Source organism: Stylophora pistillata, chromosome 3 (genome assembly GCF_964205215.1).
Source record: "Stylophora pistillata chromosome 3, jaStyPist1.2, whole genome shotgun sequence".
Classification (NCBI taxonomy): domain Eukaryota; kingdom Metazoa; phylum Cnidaria; class Anthozoa; order Scleractinia; family Pocilloporidae; genus Stylophora; species Stylophora pistillata.
Window position 1 is genome coordinate 22,632,908 of NC_142521.1, and position 17,500 is coordinate 22,650,407.

Below are 17,500 nucleotides of genomic sequence, written 5' to 3' on the forward strand. Positions count from 1 at the left end.
TGGGTAATAGTCTCAACTCATCGGTTAATTGTCGTTCTTGCATTAATAATTTTTTTATCATGGACTCTTTCAGCCCTGCCTGCGTGTGAGGATCGCTCAGTAACATCTGAGTTTCGGCTGCGACTCGTGCTGCTTTATCTAACAGGGTACTTTCTGATATTTTCCCCTTATAAAAATCCAGCAGCACTTGAAATTCTCGCGGGTTGACGATCAGTTTCTTTTCCATAATTTAAGTAATGGTATCAAAATGTGTTCGCTTATCCAACGTAACCAGCAACACACCCCGTGCTGGTGTTGGTGCTGCTGTTTTCACCACTCTCATCAAACTCAATATGAAAGGTAATACCTGCGTCTACTTGATCTTTATTCTCTTCTACCACTATCTTGGGTTTACTCATTTTAAGGGACAACGACAGAACACTTCGTTCATTCCTCGCCAAAAGCCACCACCCGTCTGAGAGGCAAGTAACTGTCTCCGTTTTTTTAAAGAGTTGACGCGTCTACCCACCTCGCGCAACACACCGCTATACTTTCTCAATTTTGCCACCGTCTGAGGTGGTAACGCTATCCTTCGTTTCAGCATGTTCAACACTAATTCACTCACGCTATTGATTTGATCTTTACTGGCATGTAAAATTTTTTCCTTTCGGAGATTCGCATTTTTTTTGGCGCAAGATGGATTTTAAAAAATCGATATTTCTTTTCATGCGATTCATCGTCGCTTTTTAGTAGCCGCTTCCAAAGCTTTCTTAGCCCCAAATCCAGCTGCGCCACTCAATGCTCCTAACCCTAAGGCTTTTCCTCCCGCAATGAGCGCGGGGATGAGTGCTGCTAAAGGTAATATCCCGCCTTTTTGTCCCCTCTTTCTCCCCCTCCTTTTCGTTCTTCGTCCTCTTCTTAGAGTGCGTTTACTGCGTCTGGCCATTTACGTCGTGGCTTTTATAATGGCCGTAATCAAGGCCATTAACAATGCTAAAAATCCTCCTTTTAGTACCCTTCTTTTTCGCCTCTTAGGTCTTTTCGCTTTACCTCTCACGGACACAATGCGTCGTTTTCTTGACTTCATACTTATTTATCTCGTTTTAAGACGCTTGGGCATGCCTGTAACACCTCATGCAACCTTCGTGTTTTAACAGGTGACTCACAAGTCTCATAGAATCGCGACTGGCCGGGTGCACATCAAAACACAAATAACTATACGGTCTTTCCGTGCATTCGTTATATACCCCCATGACCTCTTGCCATTTGGTAGGGTACATCTGTAAGAGTAAATTCCGTAATCCGATTTGATGGCGGGGATTCTTAAACGCAATGATGTATTGCGCATTTCTAGAGAAGGTTTTGGCATATTTACCCGCTGGAAACATATCTTGACAGAGGTAACACACGATCAGGTTTAAATGATGCGAATATCGGATAAACAAGTTGAGAATGTCTTTATCGTTTCCGCCTTCGGCCATCAAATCGTCCAGTACTAACAGTCCTCCTTTCGTATCGCCAAACCATTCTTTAATCTTGTCGTCGTCGGGAACACCTTCGTAAAAATCGATACCTCGCGCTAGCATGACATCAAAATTCGGTTGCCACGATCCGTGGCAATAACGAATGCGTTTCGGAGGTACGGCAAATACCTCCGGGTTTTCTAACAACAAGCGTTTTAGAAACGTGGTTTTCCCGCAACTGGTGGGGCCTACTATTAATAGATTGGACGGACATTTAATGGAAAACCCCTCTTCTAAGCAGGATGTTCCCATGTTCCCCTCACACACAGAAATGACACTCGTATGTGACCGCATTATTTTATTAACTTGTGAATCATCTCTTCTAACATGTTGCCTACGATATGATCGTTCTGCCCATAATCCGATGCTGTAAAATAACAAAAAATCATTCATGCTTTGACCTCGCGCTTTACACATCAAATACACCATCACATAATCACCGCAACTGGCCGTTTTGACCGACTGTAAGGCACGATCGTTTTTACAAATGTATTTCCATAGGTTTAACCACACGATAAACAGAGCGAGACATTGGTAGGTATGTAAATCTAAACTGTAACTATCTAAAAGTTCGCAAGAATCATCGTAGGTCCAGACTGCGATCCAATGCTCTCCGGGTTTATGTCCGGGGTGAGTATTCACGATGTAGGCTTGTGGAATCCCTTGAGGGTGGGGGTCGGGTAATTCGTCACGGGCAAACGCTCTGACATAGAACCGTTTCAGGATGGGATCACGCATCCCAAGGCGTTTAATTGATCTGTAGATAACCGTACAAACTCCATCGCCTTCTAATTCACATCCATGCTGACACCTCCTTTAAAGCCATCGCTCTCCAGCATGCTTTCGTAGTCGCTGTAAATCACAATGGTTCTCTGCGCTGTTTGTGCTGCACATTTCAGTTGGATGTTAATAAACCCTGCTTCTTTAGGGAGTAAGATAGGATCATCGTGTCTTCCGTTGGCCATGTTTGACCAGGCAAACAGGGTACAATTCTTTCCATGGCCCCATTTGGCAGCTCGAATCATGTTTCCACCTTTTCTATACAGGCATCCAGTGGCTTCCAAAAGCCTATGATACCCCATCATATCTCTGTACCCGTTCCCTGTGTTCAATTGCATCGTCTCGTAAGGGTATTCTTCTCCATTCCACATCTGTTTGACTCATTCCACTCCAAATTGCCCAAAGGCAAAAGGGTCTTTGTCGTGTTGCCCATTAAAGGCTGTGGTGGCTAGAATTCCCAGCACGATTCTCTGGGGTATTTTCCCGTTAAACGGTTGATGATTTCTTCAGAAGTAGCCCCATTATCGAGGGGAAACTGTCGCATTTCTGTACGAATGATGGGATATTTGGCTGGAGATTTGGTGATGATGCTCATGGCATTATCGTACACAGAGGGATTGAGGGATACTAAGCAGACATAAAAGGTGAGTTTGATATGGTCTGCATTTTGCCGGACTTCTTCGGCCCCAGGATTGTCTTCCACGTTAAAGTAAAGCACCACCGGATTGAGATAAAATTTTAAATCCATCTCTGTCCTGGGCACTAACCATTTCCCTTGATGGAAAATATCCACAAAGAGAACCATTCTCAGTATTCTGTGTTTTCCTAACGCATAATAATTCCGGACATCTGCTTTCTGTGTTTTGATACTCGCTTTCTGGGTGGATGATAACGCATTAAAAGTACCATGGCTGTATACATTTCGGGAGAGTCGATATCGTTTCTCAACCCGGCTGGAGCTACGATGGTTTCCCCGTCTGCGCGGTCAAAATTCAAAAGGGTCTGTATGTAGGCTTTCAGGTGATACATGTCCACTTGCTCGGTGATGAGAGTTCCATTGAGTTTCACATTAATTTGTTTAAACAGGGAGTGAGCTATGTTATTGACGGGTGATAAGAGGTTACAGTCTGTATCTGCTCGGGAAGTGAGATTGCCACTGGCTGTGGTTTGAAAGGCTAAATCTAATTCCACAAAACTTCTTGTCAAATCGATAAACTCGGTCTGTTTAGGTACGTACACCTCTATGGGTGTAATGCTAGAGGTCTGAGGTGATACTTTCATAAAACGCGACTTCACCGTAGAAAGGTCTACAGGTGGGACACGAAACAAATTCAAACTCGGGTTCTGTTCTGCGCCTTTGATGGATATGTTGATACTTCAACGTCTCCTGCGTTTCTGAGCTCGGCGACGTCTTTGTAATTTCTTTATACGTACAAATCCTCCCCTCTGTTTCTTTCTTTTACATCGTTTTAATATGGTGGTAACCACATCTCCAGGGGACGAGGTACCCACCCCTATATGACCACTCCTTACTCTGGCTTCTCCCCAGTACACCATCTTTAATCGGCAAAAATATCGTCGATTTTCCTAGTCACTCTTCTCTTCACTTCGTGCTTGACGGCTCTCTTTACTCCTCTTTTCACTCCTCTAGGAAATTCTGACAGGGAACGTTGCGTGAACGTCCTTTTAAGGCCTCTTCCCGTTTCGCACGCGACATCTTTCACCATGTCTTTGATGCCTGCACCCACTTGAAATTCCGGATACCGTCTATCCCAACTCCCTATGAAAGGAGGAGGGCGTGGCAGCCATCGATGAATGGCACCCCCTTTCTGGTCTCCGGGAACGTACACCTGAAATCTCCGTAAAGTTCCGCCTCTCATGATGTCACCAATTACTTTAAATCTTTTTTGTAAATCCAGCTGTTATATTTACTAGGATACCCTTTCCACCTGACAAATAATTTATCTTTCGCCCGTTTTAATACTTTCTCCATGCGAAAATACGCCGCTGCATCCCCGTGTACTTTTTGTAAATCCCACGAATAGAAACTTCCTTGCAAAGACGTCTCGTCTAATTCTCGCACTTTGTAGGTGATGACTTCCCCGGGGACGACTTTACGAATTTCAAATACTTCTTCTGTCCAACCCGGGAAATAACTCTTTTTAAACGTACGAAATTTCTTATTGAGCCGCACTTTATCACCGACTTTAAATAGAGGTTTATTGGACACCTCCAAATTACTGTACAGCGACTCCCAGACTTGCGTTTTATTCTTTTCGTTCACTTTGACGGGTGCCATGCGTATGCTGCGATGAAAGGTGTGGTTATATTGATAGAGTAATTTGGGCAGGACATCGCTATATTTCAACGTATTGGCGGCAGTGAAATAGCGATACAGTTTGGATTTTAAGGTGCGAATGAATTGTTCGGCGATACTCGCTTTCACATCTCCGTGTGTGGAAAAATGGTGAATGCCTTGCGTGGTTAGCCAGGCTTGAAAGGTCTCGTTGTAAAATTCTTTCCCGGTATCTGTTTGTAATTTCTGGGGTTTCCTGCCTTGTTTTATGATTTTGGTAAACGCGTCCGTCACCTCCTTCCCCGTTTTCTTTTTAAGGGGCACTGCCCACGCATATTTGGAAAAGGCATCTACCGCGATCAAAATGTATCGGAAACCTTTATTTTCTTTTGCAATCGTCTGTACTTCGATCAAATCTGCCACCCATTGCTCGTAAATATCAAAGACTACCACGGGTGAAAACTCTCGTCGGTGACGCCGCGGTTTGTGAAGGGTGTAGGCTAAATTTCTTTCCAATTCTTTTTTGGCTTGAGATAGGGGAATTTTTTGTGCTTTGGCATACGGACATATGCTGCCCATTACAGGAATGCTTTTCTGTAGATTTTTGCTTATTCATCAGTACTACCGTATGAACAGCTTTCATCAGTACTACAGTACTAACAGTACTAAACCTCTCGCGAGCAAGCATGAATACCTACGTACTAGCGTACTAGCGTACTAACTACAACTCTCGAGCGAGCAGGAATACCTACGTACTAGCATACTAACTACAGCTCTCGAGCGAGCAGGAATACCTACGTACTAGCGTACTAAGTAAACCTCTCGCGCAAGCATGAATACCTAAGTACTAGCGTACTAGCGTACTAACTAAACCTCTCGAGCAAGCATGAATACCTACGTACTAGCGTACTAGCGTACTAACTACAACTCTCGAACGAGCGGGAATACCTATGTACTAGCGTACTAAGTAAACCTCTCGAGCAAGCATGAATACCTACGTACTAGCGTACTAGCGTACTAGCGCACTAACTCAACTTCTCGAGCAAGCATGAATACCTACGTACTAGCGTACTAACTACAACTCTCGAACGAGCAGGAATACCTACGTACTAGCGTACTAACTAAAGCACTCGAGCGAGCAGGAATACCTACGTACTAGCGTATTAGCGTACTAACTACAGCTCTCGAGCGAGCAGGAATACCTACGTACTAGCGTACTAAGTAAACCTCTCGAGCAAGCATGAATACCTAAGTACTAGCGTACTAACTACAACTCTCGTTCTTTTCATGCATGCCATGAAATTGAACATTTGATTTAGTCTGTGAAAAAAGGAGGGCAGTTTGTGTTGTTGAGAAAAAGAATACCGTTAAAGTTGCACTTGCAAAGTTTTGGAGTTAAATTATTCATATAGATATGTCTTATTAAATATTTTGTTGTGTAGTATCGCTAAGTATTTTTACGAGTTGTGCCGTATTTGCCGTATTTTGTGGTACTCAATAAGGACAACTCATCACGGCTTGTTGCTCATATGTTTAGTACGTTAGTACCTTAGTACTCGGTACGGAAAACTCATCACGGCTTGTTCTGAATTTGCTTAGTACGTTAGTACCTTAGTACTCGGTACGGAAAACTCATCACGGCTTGTTCTGAATTTGCTTAGTACGTTAGTACCTTAGTACTCGGTACGGAAAACTCATCACGGCTTGTTCTGAATTTGCTTAGTACGTAAGTACGTTAGTACCATAGTACTCGGTACGGAAAACTCATCACGGCTTGTTCTGAATTTGCTTAGTACGTTAGTACCTTAGTAATCGGTACGGACAACTCATCACGGCTTGTTCTGAATTTGCTTAGTACGTTAGTACCTCAGTACTCGACAACTCATCACGGCTTGTTCTGAATTTGCTTAGTACGTTAGTACCTTAGTAATCGGTACGGACAACTCATCACGGCTTGTTCTGAATTTGCTTAGTACGTTAGTACCTCAGTACTCGACAACTCATCACGGCTTGTTCTGAATTTGCTTAGTACGTTAGTACCTTAGTAATCGGTACGGACAACTCATCACGGCTTGTTCTGAATTTGCTTAGTACGTTAGTACCTCAGTACTCGACAACTCATCACGGCTTGTTCTGAATTTGCTTAGTACGTTAGTACGTTAGTACCTCAGTACTCGGTACAGACAACTCATCACGGCTTGTTCTGAATTTGCTTAGTACGTTAGTACCTTAGTACTCGGTACGGAAAACTCATCACGGCTTGTTCTGAATTTGCTTAGTACGTTAGTACCTTAGTAATCGGTACGGACAACTCATCACGGCTTTGGAAGGTTTATTACTCAGCCGTAAGACCTATTTGTTTTATCTTCTTTTTCAACCGATTATTTCCTAAATTTATAATTCCTTTGCATAGATGTAGATAAACAAATAAAAGAAAGATAGAATTTTTAGGTTTATAATGGGCAAGAACAGCAGAACTTAAACAAGTCTGATCAAATCGGCTTAATTTTAATAGTACGTTAATCATCCGTACTAAGCGAAAAAGAAGGTAAAACGAATCCTGTTTTGGGCATGGTCTAATACGGATGAATACCTCCTAGACTCCCAATATGTCCAGGTGATTCGTATTCAACGCGTTCAGTTTTTGTCTTGGGCACTGCATTCCGTAATAGACTTTGAGAATTATTAACGTCATCCACACTTTGACGCAGTAGTACATCATCCAATACTTACAAAGGTACCGCGAGTACAGCTCACGATAGGCTCTATATGTATATTTCTCCCGATACCATCTGATGAATAACATCAAGTGAAACACTCTTTGCGACAGGGAAAAGGTGGTAGGTCTCACTACGTAATTGAACAAGGTAAGTTCGCATCCATGAGGAATCCAATCATACAGTACACGACTTTGTTCGGACGTGTATATGATATTCTCTATTCTCCGACAAAAGAAGGTTAGTAGAGAGTAATGAACGTAAAGTAGAGAGACATGGTAAACACTGATGAGATTTATCGACGCCTTTTCTTATAATCATTCACATTATCGACGATCCCTTTCAAAGCTTGTTTTCCTCTTAGGGTACCAAGTTTTCCGAATCTGGGCGCGGGCCCCGATAAAAGCATACTGGCTGTATATGCTATCTTATCGGTGAGAGAGGGGCCTTTTCTAAGCCATTGATTGACTTTTCTGATAGAAGTACCCCCTCAGTTGTTTTTTCTTAGATTTCCTTGCCCTTCTTCTTCTGCGTTTCCCCATGATTCGAATAAAATGACAGACAATTCTTTACGACACTCATTTCATTTATCAATCGCGATACATCCATTCAGATACTTCTAAAACATCACTACTTATCTAAGATGTCCACGTACAATTCTAAATCGCATTTAATACAGCGTAATTCGTCTTCGGTGACGTTTAATCTACTGGATACTTTCTTAAACTTGGAAAATCCTATCAACTGTGCTATTTCAAAGATGTCTTCCTTAGCATGCTCTTCCAGCTTAGTCGCGTTACCCATGGCATAAGCTATTTCTAGTCCCTCTTGACGATCTATGAAAAATAATCAAACAAACAAACTGCTTACACACGTGTTGACAAAAAATAATTCAAGTCAAGTCTTGTAACACATGTCCTACTTGCACATTGATGGTGATAATATCTTGGACTTCAGTGGTGTCCTGAGTCACAGAGTCTACACAAAGAAATACAATTAACGGGTGAGAATCGCCATGTTTCTTTCTTTGGGGAGGAATCGCCACCGCTGAAATAATTCCCAATAATTCCTACTACATCGTAGGTACAACTGATTAAAATTTTTGTCGGTCTTCGACATGCCCAATGTAGGAGTCTCACCGCACTCGCACTTCATAACAGCAATCTTGTCGAGGGTAATCCACTCGTGCCCCTGCCTGCGACATTGGTCGTTGTAGGTACTGAAATCCTTCAGATCCATGAAGACTGGGCAATTGTCGATGGGACAGGTGAGGTACACGCTTTGTATCCATTCCTTGTGGGAATGTACTTCATTCATTCCCACGTTATGAATGGAGCATGGGTACCACACTCCTACATCGGCCAGTAATTCCTCCAAAATACCATATTGAAAATTACCTGCTTCTGATATCTCTCCTTCCTCCACGACATTCACTTGCACTGGTGGATCTTGTGGCTGTACCTGGGGACCCTCTTGCAAATACTCTGGCTTAATCGAATCTACCAAATTAGCGAGCTGTCTCAACGGCTGTTCTGATGTCAAATCCGGGTTTGGGTACTACGAGGGATGGATTACTGTAATAGGGGTCTGCATGACTGGCACTTGGGAATTCAAATCCAAGGAAAGGTTTTTAACATTTTTGTTCTTTACCCAGTTTTTCTTTGGCTCTTCATTCTTAGAATGCACTCCATCTATCATGACGGGACCAGGATGATTCTTCCTCCATTCTTTCTTGAATTCCGGTAGTCCTTCTTTCTTAACTTCTGGCAAAACTTCTTTTTGCTCTGGGGAAGATTTCTCTTACCTTTGACTCCTTTGGTAGGTTTCTTCGCTGGTGTTTCCATCCTACACATCTGAACTGCTGCTTCTAGACTGTGTAAAGTGGTGAAACAGTTGTAGCTTAATACATAGCGACGCTATTTAACAGGGACGCGATGCTACCTAAAAGAGACGCGACGCGACGCTACCCAAAAGAGACGCGACGCTACCTAAAAGGGACGCGACGCTACCTAAAAGAGACGCGACCCTATCTACTGTGTAATTTTCTTATCTATCCACTGGCACTGGAATGACATATGTATCATTCACCATGAACCCTACTTTGGAAACGAACCCTATACTTGGCGTGTTAGCGATGGATGAGTTGCTAGATGTCATGGAGTTTCACTCTGACGACGATTCCTTGAGAAGAGTGATTCGAGATGCAGAAAAGTACTTAATCGACTTTGCACCCGACGAGAACGATTAGGATGGAAGAACCTGGGAATTACGCAGTAAGGTAATGCAAGCACTCTTGGATTGTGCGATATCATTACGAGAATGACATATCCTCTTGTAAGAAACGTATACTATTCACGGATCAAGAAACCACGCCAAAAAAGTGATTGACAGTTCGTTTTTATAAAACACTACTGCTACCTACACTTTTTTACCATTTGATACCTAGACTGCACACGAGACAGAACGATGCCTTCCTCTATTCATACTCGCCCTTGGTCTGCAGCTTGTGAAATTGTTTGTATGCTTTACGATTGAGAGTAGATGCAACTACAGGAGATTTAGACTATAACTTAAACACCATGAAAGACTTGGCAGGAATACGAGAAGCTCCAACATCAGAAATAAAACAAGCGCAAACTGGAGTGTTTGACGCTTTCACAAATTACCTTCGAGTGATTAAAGATTCTGCCAAACTGCTGGGAGTGACCAAAGACTTGGAAGAGTACCCTGCCCATGCCTGTGTGGTTCTAGACGAAGTCGTGACTTGTGTAGACGAGCGAGCCAAACACACTGATTTGGAAAAAAATTAGAACGAGAATTGCACACTCTGTCTCAGACGCCCCTGCCGATGCCAGCGACGACGAGAAACGATTCAGAAAAGCCTACAATGGCGTGATGTTGGCTTTTGACAAATTTGTTCGTTATTGTGAAGATAATCCTCTCCCCAGAGATTCCTCTGGTTGCAGTACTGACTACAACACTTCTGATGACGAGCAATACCGGTGATTGACAAACTACCTCTATATTAAAATACTTCACTCACAGAACCACCTATCATTTCAGAACAAACAGAGCTTACTTCAAAATGTTTGAACATTTACAAGACAACCCTAAATGATCTGGAGTTTCTTTATATGACTTACTACGCATCTAGAGAAAAATACTGTCTATGATGACTACTGCCGAATGCAGAGGCATGTCAACAGCTACATACAAGCCTACGAACCTACACAAGTAGAAAACGATGATGATAAATTGTTTAAACTGTACGCAGATGTCATGAAAGCTTTCCTCGCTTACACGCAACATTGTGAACAGCTATACAGAAACTGTTTGGCAGACGAACAAAGCAGCGACAACGATGAAGTGTTTGTGACACCCGAGAAGACAGAAGACATTAAGGAGGACACTCCTGAACCTTTTCCAGAACATTTAATTGCTATTATGAACTCTTAAACACACATTGTATGTAGGCACGTGGCGTGACAATAAAATTTCTTATATGTAAAACCAATGTTGTACTTAATCCCTCCGCCAGCTTGGATTCTTTTGTTCCCTTTGTACTTATTGTAACGTTATTTTTTAAAACTGAAACCCTACGCACGAACCTACGTGAAATCTAACCCTACCCTCCCCAACAACCCTAAACCCTTCGTGCACCTACGCGGATTTAATTATGCCCTAAAAACCCCTCGTGCACCTAAGCGGTATGAATATTTAATTAGATCCGAGTCACTTGGACCCAGACCTCTCTGTTGTTTCCATATAGGCCCCCTATACTACTCCCATGGCAGACAACTTTCAAGTTTTCGCCATAGAACTTAAAACACTCACCCACTTTGATTCCATCAAAGTGGCTCCAGAAAGGCTTGCTCATCTCCAGATATTGTTCTCGAGACCCTGAAAACCACTAAGTTCATTTAAGACCTAAGTTTAGTCTTGGCTTCCTCAAGTTTTTGAGTTACATAAGTTAGCCCGTTTTTTATTTGTAGCTAAGTTCTGTTACAGTTGTTTTCTTTTTTGAAAGAAAGGGAGATATTACGTAAGTTACGTCTTTGGTTTCGTTGACCATATTTGGATACCAGTCTGTGTACACAGACATGAAGTATTTCAGCAATAAAAAAGTGCACCTTGAAAAGCTTGAAAATATCTTACTGAAACAACTACCTGTATTAGTTTATTGACTTGAACTGGGGCAAGAGCTTGGGCAACCAAAATATTCTATGGGCAACCAAACCAAGTCTTGTAGTTGTCCCTGGGTTATTACTTTCTCGCAAATGGTAGCCACCCTCAAGATCAACAACAACAACAACAACAACAACAAGCCTTTATTTCATCTCGAATTTAAAAAAATAGCAAAAATAACATGCTAATATCTCCGAGAAAATAAATAATAATAGGTTGATTTTAATCTGAGAACCCTTCAAGGAAAAGATGTCAACAGAAAAATGGTGTTTGCTGCATTTGAGAGCGAAGTTAGAAAAGGAGTAGCCAAATTTTGTGAGGTCTTCAATATGCCTCTTAATTTGTTACCTGACGCCTAGTCTCCCCGCAGCCATGATGTTTCGGTCACGCAAAGCTCCCTCACAGACACGGTTGCTTCAAGCAGAGCAACATTCCATTTCGATTATATGCATGAGCCAATCAGAATTCGGTTAACCAATCAGCGAATCGGATTTAGCGCGAATTCGCGCTAACATGTGTAGGTTTGCTACGGCTGCAAGTTTGTACATTTTATTCTAGTGCAAGGTTTTGATCCACTTTCAAAACGTATTATAACGAAGCTATGAGTCAAACACCAATCAAATATCTTGGGAGAAAGACTACTGTTTCTCGTGCTCAAAATTAGCCGCCAAGAAAGAGAGATTGCTTATATTTGCGAAGAGTTCAGTCGATCTAAAGGGACTAGTCGACTTCGCACTTGAGATTAATTTGTCTAATAATCACAATCCAGATGTTTATGTCTGCAAACAGTGTTATGATAAACTGAAAAAGCTTCAAAATGCCAGAAAGAAAGTCGAAGAACTTACTTAACGAAAAGTTTAAAGAGAGCAAAACAAGATTAAAGAGGCTAAATAAACCTGAACAAGAGAGTAGCGTCCTTGTTGAAAAGAGAACAGCGAAATTGCGGAGTTTTCATGATACCCTTATGTACTTCATCGCAAAAGCTTTCTCATGAAATAAATGAGAGGCAAGTGCAGAGTTCTACCTCTTTTATAAGTAAAATCTTGTTTGAGCCTCTGAAATTGTGTTCAACAAATGCTCTTGAAGCAAACGCACTGCCACTATGTCCACTGAAAACTTCAACTCCTACGTCTTCACCAGCAAAGAACGTCGAAGGAGAGATAAAGATAAACTATCCGAGTCGAGCGGTTAGAAAAGTCTTACACGGTGAATTTAGCCGAATTGGAAAAACATTAGCCTCTGGTGAACTGTCGCGCACATCATCCGCAATTATAAAGTGCCAACTAACCAGGCAACATGTAATTAAAAGGGTTCTGATGCAGGTTTCAACAGAGGTGAAGATCCTCTGTTCTCGTAATAATCCCACCCTTCTGAGAAAAACTTCTAAAGAAGACCTGATGAAGTTTGAATTCAAGTCCCTTTGCGAAGAATGGCAACAGAAAGGGCCTATATTTTACTCTTTTCTGTTGATGGCAAGTACAACCAGCAAATCAACTGTTCAGATATGGAGCCCCAGTATGGCCCTAGCAGGTTCGATCCTTTTAAAGCAAAGGAACAGCGAAATGAATGCTAAAACTACTGCGCTTGGTATACCATTAAAGACTGGATCGATAGAAGTAAGTTGGAAAGTCTGCAATATCGAATAGAACTTTTTATAATATAAGAATACTTAATTAAGTGTGGCTATCATGATAATTTAGTAAATTAAGTACATAAACAATAAAACAAACATATAATAAGTAAACAACAGATAGTCATGTAAATAACTAAATACATTTGTTATTTGCATAGTGCTTACATCAAGTAAAATAGGTGAGCAATATATAGTTTATAATATTATTATAAACACAAAGAAGTAAAGAAGTTCAAGAACATGATAGCCATATATCCAACTAGAATAGTTTTGAAGTGTGCATTTTTCTTCTTATTTTTCTACAGACTACTCTGAAAAGATTGTCAAAGTTGAAGTTAACTGCATCTAATAGTTGTATACTAAGCAAACTGGATCAGGTGGGAGAGGATCATGATATACAGCTTCAAATGCTAAGAAAGAAATAACATAGGCCAATGTTTACCTCAAATTACTTCTTGACAAGAAAAGTGCTTCAACCCCTTTTCTAGACAGAGCTGACATTGCCAAGGAAATTGAAAAGTACCAAGAATCATCCCCTCCAGGATTTGTTGTCTCCTTTGATAACATCGACCTGAATTTGCATAGACGAAACACGAAAGCAACCAAACAGAACTGTGACTATCACTGGGTAAACCATATGAAGATAGAGAACAGAGTTAGTGGAAACCCCCTTGATAGTAAGATGGCAAAATCTGACATTCTTGATATACAGAATCTCAAGTTTCTCCCCACCATCGCTGATAATGAAAAACAGAGAATGGATTATGTTGTTTTAACATCCAGAATTTTGACAGATTACTTTTAACAGCTAGCTCCACTAAAAGATCTTTGTATCAACCATATCCCTCATAGATATTCTAAGGAGATGTCTTCAAAGTCAAGCAAGGTGATGTATGGACTAACTAGAATTAGTAACACTAGATGTGAAATACTGTATAGATAATATAGTTATAGTTTGATTGGCTATTAAAAAGAAAATAGGTTATTGCTCCAAAAAGCATTTGTTATCATGAGAACAGGCTGTAAGCCAAGGCAGTTAATGAAATAAATGTTCTGAGACTACAAACTTTAAGTATACTTCTATAAACTACAGATTTGATAACGATCTTACTCAATTAGCTTATTTCTTTTGTGTAACTTCAAAACAAAAGATAAAATTCCTTATGTTACTTTATAGGTTCCCCTTGGAGTTATTTTCAAAAACTAAAATATAAATGAGGAAATGTTGGCTGTACTCCAGGAATTTCACACTTATCTGCCACAAAATGGGAAAGGTAAAGTTGATTCTCAGTTATTTGCAGGAGATCAACTCAGTGTTGAGCATGCTGTCAACACAATAGCAAGCATTGCAAATGGCTACACCCAAGAAGAGAGACTGGATGGTATAAATTTGCAGTTGGGAGACTGGCATGCAGGGGTTAAACTCTTGACTGTAAGTATTTCATGAATTATAATGTTGTAGTGGATTGATGTTGGGTGTTTCTTGCAAATTAGTGCCGGCATTAAAATACAGCACGAAGCTACTTTACCTAATAAAGGGCAAATTGACTTAAAAATAAAACACAGTGCTGACCAATTTAATTTATCCTCTTGATAATAGATTTCAACAAATTTGCTCAGATTTTGAAAAATTGCAATGCCTGTGTTCAGTTTGTTCATTACCTATGTCTTAGACTGTCCATGGCATATAGTTTATGTTAAGCACTCATGCTTTTGTAAGTATAAAAAAACCCATCATTTTCATTTTCTGTGAGAATATCCTGTGTTGATGTATACCTTTTACTTATGGTATGCAAGTAAGAGCTATATTTTGCTTTTTTCAATATTGGCTCAAGTGGAAAACACCGGTTAATGTCATTTTAATGTTTACAACATTTGCATCATATAGTAAACTTGTAGAAATCTCAGAGTTGGAATGGAGCTCAGGAAAGAACATAGTGCACAGCTAGAGCATGCTATTGTCTGGACAATTATCAATAAGCACTAAAAAATGTATTCATTGTAACATTGTGTATTGTCTGTGTTTCAGCTTATCTATAACCGTTTTTACAGCGGAAAGCACCCTCTTCTCCGATCGAAGTCTAATAAACAGGCGAAATGTAAATGGTGAACCAAAGTTGGCCTACCGAGCTGACAAGGATTTCTTGGAAGTGGAAGTGAAGGCGCGAGTTATAGCAGTTGTGATGTCAAATCTTGATTTCAAAGGCAAAACAGGTACTGCAAACTCGTCACTGCCAGGCAATCTTCAATTAATGACGAAGTCTGAAAGGCACAAAGCACTGGTAGATATTTCAGCTAAGGTGGTTCACGAATTCATATTTGACCAGGGGAAAGCAAATGTTATGGTGGATGCTGTGCTATTGGAACAGGAAAAAGAGAACTTGCTACAGCAGGGTTTGAATGAAGATGGGCAATTTCCATGTCGGTTTGAGGATTGTTCAAAATCGTTTGCATTCAATGGTAAAAGCAGAAGAAACCATGAACTATCTCACAATCCTCCAGTTGTCATTGAAGAGCAGAACACATTTTCTCCCTCGAAACCAAAGCCTGAAGATCCTTCCTTTCCAAATTTAGATGATATGTTCAATTATAACTGCGCACTTCTGGCTGATGGTTATATTTTTTTTAATTTTCTCAATGCTGTGAAAGAAGGAGATGGGGAACGCATCATGCGACAGTATAAGTATATAATGTTATACTGTAGAGCTGATGGTAGTGGTAGTGCGAAATACACATTGGAGTGCCTATATCAATTTTTCTTAGTACATTCTCTTTTGTAACCCAGAGACAGTGAGAGATTTGTTTGGAACAGGTCGGTCAACCACCACAACACTCGTGGCACAAACATACCCTGGATCTTGACGTTGAACATAGTAATAACTTTCTGAAGCAATGTATAAAGAATCTGGGCCCTAATGTAAGTGAAGGGCCAGTTTTGCGAGTTTGCAAGGCTGAGACAAGCACTCGAACTGTTTTAGATAACATTGACTGTTCTCTAAATGTAAAAAAAGCATCCAGAAACAAAATATTTGCTCGCAAATAGAATTGTTATGCCTTCTCTCTTTGACCCGGGTTTATTTCACAATCAAGGGGGTCTGGGTTGGGTCAGGGGTCAATGGGTTTGACCCCCTCTGAGGGTTTTTACAAGTCACATTAACTCCCCAGCCATGTCCTCATCATTCGCCTCGATTACTCGGAGTGAGAAGCTGATTTTTGACTTGCTGCGTGGTAAGTTTTTATACGTTTTTATATTTACTGCCATTTCGTCTTGCTTTCGAGCCTCTCGTTTACTATTCCATGCCAATTTCGGTCGCTGTGCGGATCGTTGTTGCAGTTCATTGCCGTGTTGTTTTCACACTTCCTCCCCCCCCCCCCGCCCTGATTGTTGTGGTTTTCCATTCATTCCCATGGCTTCTTCTGCCCCTTCAGTTCTGTTATTAGGTCATTCTTTTTTTCGTAGGCTTCGGGATGACTTTCGTTCGCATCTCGATTCACGGTCTGATGACACTTTTGGTCTCTCCGATGACGCCATTGTTCATTTACACGACGTTGGCAGCCTTACGGTGGCAAGATTGCGCAGCGACCTCGGAATTGTTTCCTCTTTGTCCCCTCAAGTTGTTATTTTGGAATTAGGTACGAATGATCTTGCTCGCCTTCTCCCTGAAGTTGCCGACTTGGAAATTGAAGAGTTAGTACGAATACTCCTTGACCCTATTTCGGTTCGGGTCATAGGTGTGTGCGAGGTGTTACCTCGTGTTAGCGCAAAGAAATAAATCTGCTCTTGGTCTGCTCTTGTTTAAAAAAATTAGCGCCGATTTTCAACGACGCTGCATCGATACTTAATCAATATCTTCGTGGCGTGTTAGAGCCCATTCCTAATGTTTTTTGTTGGTGTCATTAGGGGTTTTAACAACCCTTCGGTTGACCCTTATTCGTCCGACGGGGTTCATGTGAACTCTTTTCATCAATATCGTTTGTGCCGCAGCTACCGAGGCGCCACTTTAAAGGTGCTTTGCATGCTGTCTTCTTGACAGGCTTCCTAGATTAACCTTTATTTTATTCATTTATTTCTTTGTGTCCTGTTTCGTCAATTTTGTTACTCAGGGCAGTTGTGGGATGAGCTATGCATGTCCTTGCCCGTCTTTATTTATTACTTATTTCGGGCAGTGTGGGGCTTACTGCTCTGGCAACTTTTGTTAGCCAAACTAGTCCTTGCCCGTCTTTATTTAGTATTTCTTTGGGGCAGTGTGGGACTTGCTACTGCGGCAACTTCTGTTAGCCATGCTTGTCCTTGCCCGTTTGGATTTGTTATTTATTTGGGGCAGTGTGGGGCTTGCTACTGCTTGTCCTTGCCCTTTCTTGTTTAATTTTACTTGTCTCATTTTAC

General features: G+C 41.2%; 1 long non-coding RNA gene and 1 pseudogene across 1 annotated transcript; one reads left to right on the forward strand and one right to left on the reverse strand.

Moving 5' to 3' along the window:
- Nucleotides 1-7,860: 7,860 nt before the first annotated feature.
- Nucleotides 7,861-9,229, reverse strand: LOC111342937 (uncharacterized). Its single transcript, XR_015999251.1, has 2 exons — nucleotides 8,693-9,229; nucleotides 7,861-8,131 (listed from the first exon to the last, which is right to left on the reverse strand). It is a non-coding gene; the product is annotated as an uncharacterized LOC111342937 (long non-coding RNA).
- A 3,567-nt stretch (nucleotides 9,230-12,796) lies between these two features.
- LOC148735086 (uncharacterized) lies at nucleotides 12,797-16,837 on the forward strand (annotated as a pseudogene).
- The last annotated feature ends 663 nt before the right edge of the window (nucleotides 16,838-17,500 follow it).